The 13,829-nt window shown below is 41.7% G+C and overlaps 1 protein-coding gene across 4 annotated transcripts in view; it reads right to left on the reverse strand.

The window, feature by feature from the left end:
* The window catches only part of SH3GL3 (SH3 domain containing GRB2 like 3, endophilin A3), a 73,019-nt gene that overhangs the window by 36,597 nt on the left and 22,593 nt on the right, over positions 1 to 13,829 (reverse strand). Inside the window, exon 1 of one of the 4 annotated variants that reach the window (XM_030578121.1) lies at positions 677 to 815. The exons of 2 other annotated variants lie outside the window; for them this stretch is intronic. The gene's annotated coding sequence lies outside the window, so the exon portion shown is untranslated. Of the gene's footprint in view, positions 1 to 663; positions 816 to 13,829 lie in introns of those variants that run through there. One more of the 4 variants, XM_030578119.1, reaches the window with a different exon arrangement.

Here is a 13,829-nt window from a genome sequence, read left to right on the forward strand (position 1 = left end):
AAGCTTTCTTACCTTAGTGGACTACTTATGGAAGGCAGCAGTACCAACGCTGCCCACCTTCCCTAGGGAAGAGAAGAATACAGCTTAAATTCCTTTGTATCATCAAAGGTGAACTGATGCCAAAACAGTGTAAATACCTTGGGCCAAACCCTGCTGTCTGCTACTATCCCTTCAGTGGGGCTGATATAACTGAGATCACAATTTAGCCTAATGCTCATAAACCTAATTAAAAGTGTGTGCATGTGTATAGGGTGCAGGGGGGGAGGAGACTCGCTTCTTCATTGACAACTATTGTATTAGCTGCAACTCTATTTCAATGGCACTCAGTTGAGTTAACCGACTGAGCTATGGCAGTTTTTCTTGGCAGTCCTATCTGCATGCTTAACTACACGGCAGTACATAATCACAGAACTGTCACTCTCTCAGATCTCTCAAGTATTTCTACCAAGCTCTGTAGCTTTCTGATACTTTAACTTTCAGGAATGTGAGATGGCTGCCAAGTATCCTAAATTACTAGTATATCGTTTAACCCATTGTAAGCTTTAGATTTCACTTGCTCTGCATTCTATGACCACCTCCACCTAAACAGGCAGAATTCCCATCTGCTTTCACTTTTTTTTGATAATGGATACACATTTTTTGCCTCATGATAAAACTATTTACCTCTTAATCTCACCTCTTTGCCTTGCAGTTTATTCTCTTCTCTCTCTTGCACTGAATCTCCATGTAGTCTGCTCTCAGTTGCCTCACATCTTGTGATTTTCTCTCTCTCTTGCTCTTGTTGTTTATTCTCCTCTTCATTTCCTCTCTCTCTTTTCCTTTTGTCTCACTTTCCTCTCCTCACCTAAAGAGTATAAATATGCTTTTCCTAGACAAAAAGGCACTATTTCAGATCTGGTACAAATCTAGTACAGGGTGTGGTGTAAAATCCCACACTAGCAAACAAGATATGGCACACAGTCAGAAAGGACATGCCCAGGGTGCATGGATCATTTCCCCTAACCCCTGCAATTTCCTATCGTAAAAACCCCACATGAGCAGAACGATCCATGGAATAGTCTTCAGTCTGTTGTGGTTTTAAATTTAAATCCACCTAAGGTGATTTTCCATTCATGCTAAGAATAAAAAGTATTGGTACTGCTGCACTGCAAAAGCTTAAGACAACAAAAGGAATAGATTGCAAAGCTGTCTGTTGCGCTTCCGGTCAGTGACATAGTGATGGGGGTCATGGACACCCATGTACGATAAAACAGTGTGGGCTGTCATCAGGGTAGGCTACTTGATCATATCGTTAATTTATCTATTTATCTATCTATTTCATACAGAAATTTCATCATCATCATCATGTTTATGGATCAAATTCTCTGCCATAGTACCATATTACTCTAGCAACATACCCTGCTGATTTACCAGAGGCTTCAGAGGTTGGATAAAAGGGAATTCTCCAGGGTTAGAATGGGAAATAGGAATCTTTATTCCCATTCCAGAGTGAGCTTCAAAATTGATTCTAGAAACCATGTTTTTCCCCCCACATAGAGCGTGGGTGGCTATATCTACTCTTTTGGAGATGACTTGTTTTTGAATGGTAATGTTTTTCAAGAAGTTTCCAAAAGCACCTAGGCTCTGGAACAATTGAATACATGTTTTTTTAAAACATACATAAACTGAAAAAAATTAAAATTAAATATTTCTCAGACACATGGAACCATGAGCAAAATTATTATTTAAATCAAAACTGTTTTACATATTTATTGTTGATTTGTGGAGGTCACTTTCTCATTATACACAGTACTGATACTGCAAACTTAGGGATATATTCTTTTCCCCACACATGCAGGTAGTACTCAGTGATCATAATGTGATGATGCATAAACAAAAAAAGAAGAAGCCCCTTTGTTTTGATGCTATTACATTGTCACTATTAATCCTAGCCGGCCTTAAATACGGTTTCTTATATTTTCAATTTGTATCTTATGGGAAAGAAGATTGCCTTCTGTTAGTTTTTTCAGTAGGACTTCAAGGTTAGTCTTATGAGTTTTTAATAGTCTGTACATTTTGCAACAGACTCTGTGCCAGAGTCTGGCATTTATTTATATATGTTCTTATCTGGTATAAACAGAGATGGGCTAAACCATACTTGAGTAGCTTGTTTCTCAGAACACACTGATATCTATGTTTGTGTGCATGTATAAGATAAGTATTCCAATGATATCCACACCTCATTCACTATCTTATGATGAAGTCAGTAATTTTAACTACTACTTCAACTAGTCCTCAAGGGATTCAGTTTACAGAGATGCTGTCAACTTCAAAATGACATGTTTGCCTGAAAAATGTTCTCTTACTATTGTTACAAAACTAACCACTAAGAGAGCTACACCTGAGAGGAATTGGGTGGTGAGCAGGGATGGAATCTCTGTTTTCAGTCGATTTGTGCAATTGACAGCTCCTTCTGTCCAGTCACTTCCACTGTTTTCTCTTCATATCCATGGCAACAGCAGTATCTGAAACTAATAACTATTTTTAAAGTATCCACATTTCACACTGATGGTGTCCCTTTATGAGAAAGCTCTCCTGGTGTTGTAGTGTGGCTTTTTTATTTTCCCATATAATATCAGCAAGTTCTGAGTGCTGACATACGCTCCCTGATTGTGAGAGAAGAACACTGTGGTACAGTAAACTCCACAAATGCTAACACAAAAAAGACAATGTTATAATACTCAGGTGAGAGGTTAGTTCTGGGGATTGCTAAGGCGATATGGATGAAGCCAGTTCTATCTATGCCCAACCTATTCTTAAGTCATTGTGTAGAATGTATTTTTCCCAAATTATGATAGAATAGGTGTATAGCGGAATATTACTTTGGGGCCTAAAGTTTCAATTATTGTTGAGTGATAGATGCTGAAACTAAGACAGCTGTTATCTAGATGTGCCAACCCTGTTATTCCCAAGAGCTGAAAATATGAGATAAGTATGAGAAGCCAACAAACCTCAGAGTTGAGAGTGGTGCCACCGCCTACAGTTAGCTTGCTTCATCTGCATGGACAAAATAGTGTATAAGAATAACAAAAGCTCTCGGAAAATCTATTGAAAGCTTATGTATTTGATAGATTATGGCAAAAGAGTAGGATATTTCTGAAGCTACAAATTATAGGGTTTACAAAGGTTTTGTGTGATCTGTACATAAGAACATAAGAACGGCCGTACCGGGTCAGATCAAAGGTCCATCTAGCCCAGTATCTGTCTACCGACAGTGGCCAATGCCAAGTGCCCCAGAGGGAGTGAACCTAACAGGCAATGATTAAGTGATCACTCTCCTGCCATCCATCTTCATCCTCTGACAAACAGAGGCTAGGGACACCATTCTTTACCCGTCCTGGCTAATAGTCATTTATGGACTTAACCACCATGAATTTATCCAGTTCTCTTTTAAACGCTGTTATAGTCCTAGCCATCACAACCTCCTCAGGCAAGGAGTTCCACAAGTTGACTGTGTGCTGCGTGAAGAAGAACTTCCTTTTATTTGTTTTAAACCTGCTGCCTATTAATTTCATTTGGTGACCCCTACTTTTTGTATTATGGGAATAGGTAAATAACTTTTCCTTATCCACTTTCTCAACATCACTTATGATTTCATATACCTCTATCATATCCCCCCTTAGTCTCCTCTTTTCCAAGCTGAAGAGTCCTAGCCTCTTTAATCTTTCCTCATATGGGACCCTCTCCAAACCCCTAATCATTTTAGTTGCTCTTTTCTGAACATTTTCTAGTGCTAGAATATCTTTTTTGAGGTGAGGAGACCACATCTGTACACAGTATTCAAGATGTGGGCGTACCATGGATTTATATAAGGGCAATAATATATTCTCTACCCCTTTAATTATTCCTAACATCCTGTTTGCTTTTTTGACCGCCTCTGCACACTGCGTGGACATCTTCAGAGAACTATCCACGATGACTCCAAGATCTTTTTCCTGACACGCTGTAGCTAAATTAGCCCCCATCATATTGTTTGTATAGTTGGGGTCATTTTTTCCAATGTGCATTACTTTACATTTATCCACATTAAATTTCATTTGCCATTTTGTTGCCCAATCACTTAGTTCTGTGAGATCTTTTTGAAGTTCTTCACAATCTGCTTTGGTCTTAACTATCTTGAGTAGTTTAGTATCATCTGCAAACTTTGCCACCTCACTGTTTACCCCTTTCTCCAGATCATTTATGAATAAACTGAATAGGTAACCCATTATATGTATCAGCAGGAGCTGCATAACAAAAGTATTGATTGGGGATCTGTTCTATGTGGCATTAGGGCCCTTCGCAATTTGTCCAGAAGGCAAATCTGGTAGAGAGATTTACTTTGGACTTAGTTCAAACACCACTTACTTGCCTATTCCCTCACCCTTGGGATAAGAGTAACACCAAGAACAATTAAATACTCCTCTGATAAACCAACACTATATAATTCCAGAGACTTATCATGACTGCCCTAAAGAAACTTCTTTCTCCTTTTTCTTCCCAACAGAGTGTCAAACTTGATTAGGTGGCTATTGCTGTCCTCTGCCCCACAAGATTTCTGTAACTGCATGCAAGCCATAATACATTTGTATTGGAATCACAAGGAAAAAAGATTTAAAATAAAAATGAAAACAGGTGCAATCACAGGGGCAGAGATAGAAACACACTATGAAAGTCAAGAGTAGCCTAGTCAATATGATTTACACAACACTGTACGAATCAATTCAATTTATTGACATTTTCAAATGCCCTGGCTTCTCCCGCACTCACCAAAAACAAATGTCCACTGTTCATTTACTGTTTGGTGTAAACCGTCTAAATCACTTGCTTCCAAAATAGTTCTGAGGTTTGCAAACCAAGGGCCCCAGCTTTCTGGCTTTTACTTACAAAAGTAGTCCTTACTCACCAGAGTAGACTAATTAAAAAACAAGAGATTGTTCATGCAAGTAATTGCGATATTGTCCCCAAGTTTCCAATCCACCTTCTTTGTACCAAGGTTCAAAAAATTGTTCCAGATCCTCATGTGCCAGTGGTTCCCAAACTTCTTCTGCTGCTTGTGCAGGGAAAGCCCCTGGCGGGCTGGGCGGTTTTTTTTTACCTGCCGTGTCCGCAGGTTCAGCCGATCGCAACTCCCAGTGGCTGTGGTTCACTGCTCCAGGCCAATGGGAGCTGATGGAAGCAGCGGCCAGTATGTCCCTCAGCCCACACCATTTCCAGCCGTTCCCATTGGCCTGGAACAGCGAACTGTGGCCAGTTGGAGCCGCAATCAGCCAGAACTGCAGACGCGGCAGGTAAACAAACCGGCCCAGCCCACCAGGGGCTTTCCCTACACAAGCGGCAGAATAAGTTTGGGAACCACTGTCATATGCAAATCCTTTAGCCTTTGACACTATGTGTCAGAATTCACTATGCTATGTTCCAATTCAAAATTAATCTTCACTTAGAATGAAATTTTCCCTTCTGCAGAGCATCAGCACAGGGTCGATGCGCCATTTAAGTCTCACGCTGTGTTAAGGGCCTAAGCGGTGCCAACGCTTTTTGTTCTGTCTCCCTGCACAATAATGAATTTCACACGTAGGGTATGTCTATACAGCAACTAAAACACCCATCCTAGCCAACTTGGGCTTGCAGTGCTTAGGCTGTGGAGCTGTTTCATTGCTGTGTAGACTTCCGGGCTCAGGCTGAAGCCTGTGTTCTAGGACTCTGTGGGTTGGAAGTGTCCCAGAGGTTGAGCTCCAGCCTGAGCCCAGAAGTCTACACAGCAATGAAACAGCCCAAGTGGGCAGCATGGACCAATCGCAGGTTTTTCTTTGCTGTCTAGACATACCCTTAGTGTCAAGAAAAAGCTCCATTGCCAACAGCATTTTGGTTGATGCACCTACAGAAGGTAACTTTTGTTATAGTCACACAAGAAATGTGATGTTTTTAGAGTCTGTGACTTAATTAGTGATTCTATTTATGACTGTTAGTTTGCGCAGCCTTCTTTCTCAACCACCAAAACGCCCTCTCTCTCCTTCCTCTGTACCAAGACTATAAAAATAGGCTACATATAGCATTGCTTTTTTGTTTTCAGGCTCTGCTCAGCAGATGTTCATTGGCTGACCCTTGTGCTTTTCTATCAAACTAGGAGCCTAATTTATATTATTGATTTATGCTGTCTCAAACTCAAGGCTGAAAGAATAAAAAGTCCTAGGAGACAAATACTGTAGCAAACAGATCAGAGAAGAAAATGTACTTGCTATTATTTCAAGAAATAGATAATAATGAGGGGAGAGGGAAAAAGAAGAGGTAGAAAGAAATATAATGTTGCTTTTCTGCTTTCAAGGAGAAGAAGAATATAACTTTGTATGGAAAAGCTACTTGTTCTCAGCTTTAACCTCTATCACAACAATATGCTCTGGTTACGATTCTTTGATTACTCTGGCCTTACTGATTTTAAATAGCCAAAGCACTTTCCCACAAACACACTGACACTTAAACTTGAGACCACAACAGATTAACGCCACCCTCTTGTTGCTCACTGGAAACAGCTAGCTATTAGGATGCCTATTCTGTTACTGTAAGGCAGGGTTCAGGAAAAGATCGCATTCTCATGCCTCAATCATCTAACAAGAGTAGAGGATTCCTATAGAGTTCAGTCACTTGGACAAAAATACCATCAGTAGCCATTAAATGGACAAAACCTTTAACTCTGAGAATGAAAAACTTGTTCCTTAGGGTCTTATCCTGCTTTCTCTGAAGTCAATGGCAAAATTTCCTTTGACTTCAGCTGCAGCAGGTCAGGCCCTGAAATTCTGTCAGATAAGATTACAAGACAAATTTATAGTTTGAAGAGCATGTGAAATGCTTAATGTTATTCTAACATAAAACTATTAACTATGTTTAAAGGAGTCTATTCTGCCATCTGTACTTTAAAGAGATTAAATGTTTTTCTTATTCTGCACACTGTACATGGGGCACAATATTTCCATTTATTAATCTGTATTTGTTGCAAACTATTAAGCAATCAGTAACCCTACATACATATCTCTGGCAAGACAGTGTGCTATAGCTATTAAACTGCTGTCTTTTACTTCTTCCCCATTAATATATAACAGCTTCTCCAGCTTCATAAATACCTATATCCTTTATTCTTTTTAAACAGTACCACAGAATTTAAACACTAGCTGTTGAATAATGTGAAAAAATATGGATTATACGCTAGAAGAAAAAGATCAGCTGTCATCAAGCAGAAGCTAGATTCCCAAAAAGAGAACTAAGAGAATGTCTCAGCTGAGATGATCAGGTTTAGCTAATCCAACCTATTTTGGCCACATGAGTTACACTCTGCTAAAAGAGAAAAGTAATTTGCTATTTAAACAAAATTATATGCTTTTCCTCTATCCTAAAAAAAATTGTTACAAAAATTCAATTCCCTTATGTAGCAGACAAAGTATCATCACTAAGCAAAAGAACCAACCTGATTTCAATTAAATTAGGAGAACATCTGAGCATGCAGCACAGTTGTAGCCATGTTGGTCCGAGGATATTAGACAAAGTGGGTGAAGTCCAATAAAGAATATTATCTCACCCACCTTGTCTCTCTAAAACCTGAGCACACAGTCATCAGACCAGCCCTGAGTCAAACCCAATCCCTTTACGCTAGATTTTATTACCTATACTCATCATGGACGTCAAGTTCTATGGGCCTGTGGTGCCTGAGTACAGGGAATAATCCTGGCCCAGGGCCCAGCTCCAGCAATGTTTGAGGTCGGGTCTTTCCCTTGTCCCCACCTTCTGTTCCCAGGTGCTCACCCCCTCATCCCCCTGGCAGTCTCCCAGGAGAATTAAAATAGCCCAGTGAACCCACGCACCATTGGCAGCGCAGCAAAGCCGAGTGGCTTCCTGCCTGCTCGCTTCACGTGGCTACCAGCCCCTCCCTGCAGCCCCTGGGCAGGATGGGTCAGGTCTCTGTCCACATGAGCTGCTCCCACCCCAAGCACCCCTGCAGCCAATAGGAAGCTGCAGGGGCAGTGCCTGGGGGTAGCAGAGCACAGAGGCCCCCTGGCCCACCCTGCCTAGGAGACCCAGGTAAGCACTGCACCCCCCACATCTCCTCCCAGAGCCTACACCCCCTTTCCACACATACCCTCCTGCCCCCAAACTCCTTCCCAGAGCCTGCACCCCAGCCCAGAGCCTGCACCCAAACTCTGTCCCAGAGCCTGCACCCCTCAATCTCTCCTGCATCCCCACCCCCTGCTCCAGCCCAGAGCCTGCACCCAGCACCCAAACTCCAACCTAGAGCCTGCACCCTAGACGCCCTCCCCCACCCAAACTCCCTCACAGAACCCAAACTCCTTCCCAGATCCTGCACCCCAATCCCATGTCCCAGTCCAGGGCCTGCACCCCAGCCTTCCTCCCCCTACACAAACTCCCTCCCAGAGCCTTAGGCAGGTGGGGGGCAGAGTTTTGGGGGCTGGGCTCTGCAAGTTCTGAGCATCACCGAAATACAAACCTGCCACCCTTGGTACTCATGTGGAGTCATATCATACGTATCAAATAATCCCACTGAAATCAATTGGATTACTCGTGAGTAATGGTCTCCTTGTTACAAACCGGTCCTGTAACCACTAAGTCACCATTCTGTTGTCAGTGGACCTAATCAAGCCTACAGGTTTGGGTAGAGTCCAGTCGCTAATTTTAGCTCTTAACTCTAGGGCAAACACCCAAGTCTCAGACCTCATCTGATGCTCTTCCTTCAGACATGGGATTCCTCAATCCAGTTGTCCTAGACTCTATATGGATTTACTTTAAATGCATGCAGTTACTGAAGCAAAACTTTATACCATGGACAAATAAACTTTTTGTCCATATGTGAAGAAAATAAAAGATTTTGGACTACACAATGTGATTTTGCATTTCTGCATAGAGTGAATCATTTCACACCAGGCAGTGACACGTCACAGCATTACTGTGCCTCCTAGTCAAATCTGTCTGCTAAAGCTATTCTTTGTACAACAGAAAGTACTTAGTATTCCAAAACCTTCAAGACTTGCACAAATCTTCCCAAAAGAATATGCACTGGGGCCTAAACATGAATTTAAAAATTAAAATAATGGCATATGTCCCAAAAGGAAAGTGTCTGGCTAAAACCTCAAATCAAGCAAACAAATCTGACAGATCTGAGACACGAAATATATACTCAAACATATACCCATTGTTCCTTTATAATGTTGGATCAGCAGCCACTGCGGACTTCATGGTCATAAGGTACAGAACTGAAATCCTTCTGCTCCTAAAGAAAAAACATTTGCTTCCTGCTCTAACATGGAATCAGCAGTAGTCTTAGGGTGAAATCCTAGCCCTGCTGAAAATCAATGGCAAAACTCCCACTGACATCAATGGGGCAGGATTTCGCCCTTAGGGCTCATAACAGACAACCTGATATTCCACCTGCCCAGGAGCAGTGGCACACAGTAAATTACAGGCTCTCAAGAGCCAGATGTACTTTTTCATTTCATAGCCACTCTTTGCAAATCATCACAGGGTTGTTCTAGGAATCTCTTTAAAATCTTGATGCATGTGTAACTGAACATATCACACAGGACGTATTTAAAAGGCACCCATCAACTCCAATTTCACTGATTACACACCTCTACCCCGATATAACACCATTCAAAACAACATGAATTCGGTACGCGGTAAAGCAGCACTTCAGGGGGGCTGGGCTGCATGCTCCGGCGGATCAAATTAAGTTCGCTATAACACAGTTTCACCTGTAACACAGTAAGATTTTCCATACCCTGCATACCTGCTAAAAATTGTAGCCATGCTGTAACTGAGGAACTGGACATTGTATACATATACATTGTACTCTGCTGATGCAAAGTTGGCATAGCAAGGCAATGGCGGATGCTTTTGACATGGGAAGCCCTTAGTTGGTATGCAGTCACCATATGGTTTCCCCCTTCATAGCTACTGGTCATAGTCAAGGAAAAGCGGTGGGCCTAGGGCTCCTTTACACCCAGCTGATTCCTGACATGAAGCCCTGGGATGGCCCCAGGAACCGGGTATCAAGAAGGTGGTTTAAAGTCACATTCACCCTCCCAAGTTGTGCAGAACACTCCTCATCTGCAGCCGACTTTCTGCCCCTAGAAATTGTGTCATTCTAAGGAGATACACATGAACAATGACTAGGAAGTGGTCATTTGTTTTATAATTATTTTGAGGTCTCCTCACTTAAACAAGGGAATCACCTGCTCCACTTGCTTTGACAAAACATTAAAGGAATGGATTCATATTTCTAATCCTTTATGTAGAGCTTTAGAATGAGCTACATGCATGAGAAATCTGCTACCTAAAAAACCAAAGACTTTCTAGGCAGTATCAAAGACTGCTAATGAATATTAATACGAGGATTGGGTTAACTGGTTTGGAAAAAATAAATAAGTTTAAAATGGTCACCTGAATCTTGAACCTAACCTTTTTTGAGGTTTTTACCCTGATTTAGGGTGTACAGATAATATTAATTTAATATATTAATTTAATTCTTATTTAATTTATTAATAATAAATTATAAATATTAATTAGTATGGGTCTTAGGCTCGCCAATCTGTTTGATCAGAAGATAAAAGTTCTTGTCCTGAATCAGGCTTCACAGAATTTACAAAGGACCCTTTACAAAGCTCACACAGACAGACACAGCCTTAAAGACTTTTTATTAAAACAATAATAGTAACTAAATGATAAAATAATCAAAGTTACAAATTTACAATTGTATTACTGCTATTCAAAAGATACATATGATAAAATAGTATTATATGCAACAAAGCTTTGGTTACTATACTCTCACCCTTCCTTGATAACTTGGTGGTAAGACACACAGGACCAGCCTTGTGGTTCAGGTTTCTCAATTCTTGAGTGAGGGATGCAGTGCTTAGAAAAATCTAATGCTAAGAGCTATCAAAACTAAATTAGGGTTTACTTGACTAACTTAAACTTAAAATCAAAACCTAATAAACAAAACTAAGAATAAAACTTAGGGAAACCAAGCTTAGCCTTGAAACTTGAAGTTTAAGAAGCAGGGCTGGCACAGCCCATTAAGCAACCTAGGGCATTAACAGTTGGGGGGCGGTGACCACGGCGGCCGGATCTTCGGCTGCCCCAGTCAGCAGCGGTATTTCGGGGGCGGAACCTTCTGCTGCCTCTGTCAGGGGCACCATTTCGGGGGTGGGACCTTCCACCGCCTAGGGCACCAAAAAAGCTGGTGGCACTCCTGTTAAGAAGAACAAGTACAGCCTACTAATAGTAGCAGTCATCACAGATAGATAGACTAGATAGAGAGAATGGAGGAAGTAAGTGATAATAGACTACTTTATCGAAGTGGGTCACCTCTTTTATAGAGCAAAGTTCCAGAAATTCTATGCCCAAATTTCATTCCTCACCCACAAAAAGTTAGGGTAGTATGTATGTGCGTATTGATGACATGTACCTACCCACATATGTTTCCTTGTGGTTTATCTGTTAAGTCTGTGGGTACAACACTGAAAACCCCCTTATGCCATTCTCCATTGTCTATTAGTCTGGATAAAAGGTCACAGACATAGGCATGGGTACTTATCTATTTAGTTAACAAGGTATAGGTTAACTTTACTTTCTGAGTAAATGGTCTTAATATAGATATGCTAACTTTGCCTCAGCTTAACATACAGGATATGGCCTGTAGGTCTCCCACATTACAGCCAAACTTATTACAATAAACCAAATACCTAAACCAGTGGTTCCCAAACTTATACCGCCGCTTGTGTAGGGAAAGCCCTGGCGGGCCGGGCCGGTTTGTTTACCTGCTGCATCCACAGGTTCAGCCAATCGTGGCTCCCAGTGGCCGCGGTTCGCTGCTCGAAGAGGTGGCCAGTATGTCCCTTGGCCCATGCCACTTCCAGCAGCTCCCATTGGCCTAGAGCAGCGAACCGCGGCCACTGGGAGCCGCAATCGGCCGAACCTCCGGATGCGGCAGGTAAACAATCTGGCCCGCCCCGCCAGGGGCTTTCCCTGCACAAGCGGTGGAACAAGCCTGGGAACCACTGACTTAAACTTCAAGAAAAGATACATATATGCAAGCAAGCAGGTTAGTCCTATAGGCTACAGGTTCAACAGGTTCAGCTAACTTTTATTTCTCCTTATGAATTCCAGTGACTTTCCACTCAGTTCTGCAGACTTTAGAGGAGCGGGTAATTCAGCTAGACAGTTGTACTTTTCAGTTCTTATTTTGACCTGTAAGCCTTTTGAGGTTCACCTGTCAGACCTGAAGAAAAACTCCACGTGGCTCAAAAGCTTGTCTCTGTCACCAGCGGAAGTTAGTCCAATAAAAGATATTACTTCATCCACCTTGATAAGCTAAGCACGATTATGAAGAGAAAGACGATACATCAGGTCTGAAATGAAGCACGTGAGCATGCAGGCAGCATGTCACAGCATTTATTATGATGAATGAGAATTAAGACGGAGAGTCAATGCTAAACATGTAACATGGCACTATATTTTCTGCATTTCTTTCAAATATCTTGTTTAAAAGATAGAACAAATGGCCAATACTCTTCCTTTCCATAGAGGAGAGTTGGGTTTATGAAAACAGGGCAAGGGATTACACTGGGATTTATGGCACCTTATAGACTAACAGACGTTTTGGAGCATGAGCTTTCGTGGGTGAATACCCACTTCCTCAGATGCATGCTCCAAAACGTCTGTTAGTCTATAAAGTGCCACAGGATTCTTTGCTGCTTTTACAGATCCAGACTAACACGGCTACCCTCTGATACTGGGATTTATCACACTAAATATTTCCTTTTACGGAATATTAGAGCAACTACTGAAGAAAAAAGTCAGTTAGCAAGGACACAATTACAGGTTCTAACTCTCAACTCGGCCTTAAAACAATCTTTTTTTTTTTAAATGTACTTTGTACTTATAAGTAGGTTATGCCTTTCTTCTGGCATCCTCTTATGTGTCCTTTAACAAAACTTAGAAGGACTGGTTTGGTGATATAACATAATCCTCAACATTCATTTATTTAAGGTGAGTACCTCACTTTAAAAGTTTAGCGCTCTGCTCCCCTCCCTGTACACTCAAGGTCGCTTCATATTATCTCATAACTCCTCCAACTCCTGCTTGACCTCAATCTCCCTGCATTAGAGAAGGCTCTCAACAGCCAGCTTGAAGCTTGTTTTTATGGACAGAAGCAAGCCATCATTAAGAGGTCCTTGAAGAGACTTAATTTTACCCCAGGAGTATCTAGAATAAGCTTTTATCCTTTAGTGCAATGAATATTTAAGGAGCATAGGTCTATATTACACATGCTACTAGGATGCTGACCAAGTTATTTCTCCAGGTTTCGGTTAGGGGGTCATGCACGGTGTTGCAAATGCACTCATTAGGTGGAAGGGAAGTCAGGTTTAATTGCTTCTCAGAGAGAGTATGGTGGGGGGCCTGGGCTGTGTTGGTCAGCATGTTCATCAACTGAGGGTTCAGATCTTGGAGACACCAGGCCCAGAAAGTTGTAGCAAGTTCAACAACTGGGTAGAGTGGATTATACTGCATGAACATACCTTTGTCTCTGGTCACTTTGGAGACACTTCTGAGTAATTTATCAGTTTCAGTTCCCTCCTGTTACCTTCCAGTCTCTTTACAAGTCTGTCCCTACCTAAGTCTCTGCTCTCATTTCATCCCACGCCACCTTCAGATCCTCTATTCTAATGGCTCAGGATCTCCTTCCACGCTGCCCCTTACACCTGAAACCGGTTCCACTTCCCATGGACCAAGCATTCTCCCTCTTC

The sequence above is a fragment of the Gopherus evgoodei genome, chromosome 10 (assembly GCF_007399415.2).
Source record: "Gopherus evgoodei ecotype Sinaloan lineage chromosome 10, rGopEvg1_v1.p, whole genome shotgun sequence".
NCBI lineage: Eukaryota > Metazoa > Chordata > Testudines > Testudinidae > Gopherus > Gopherus evgoodei.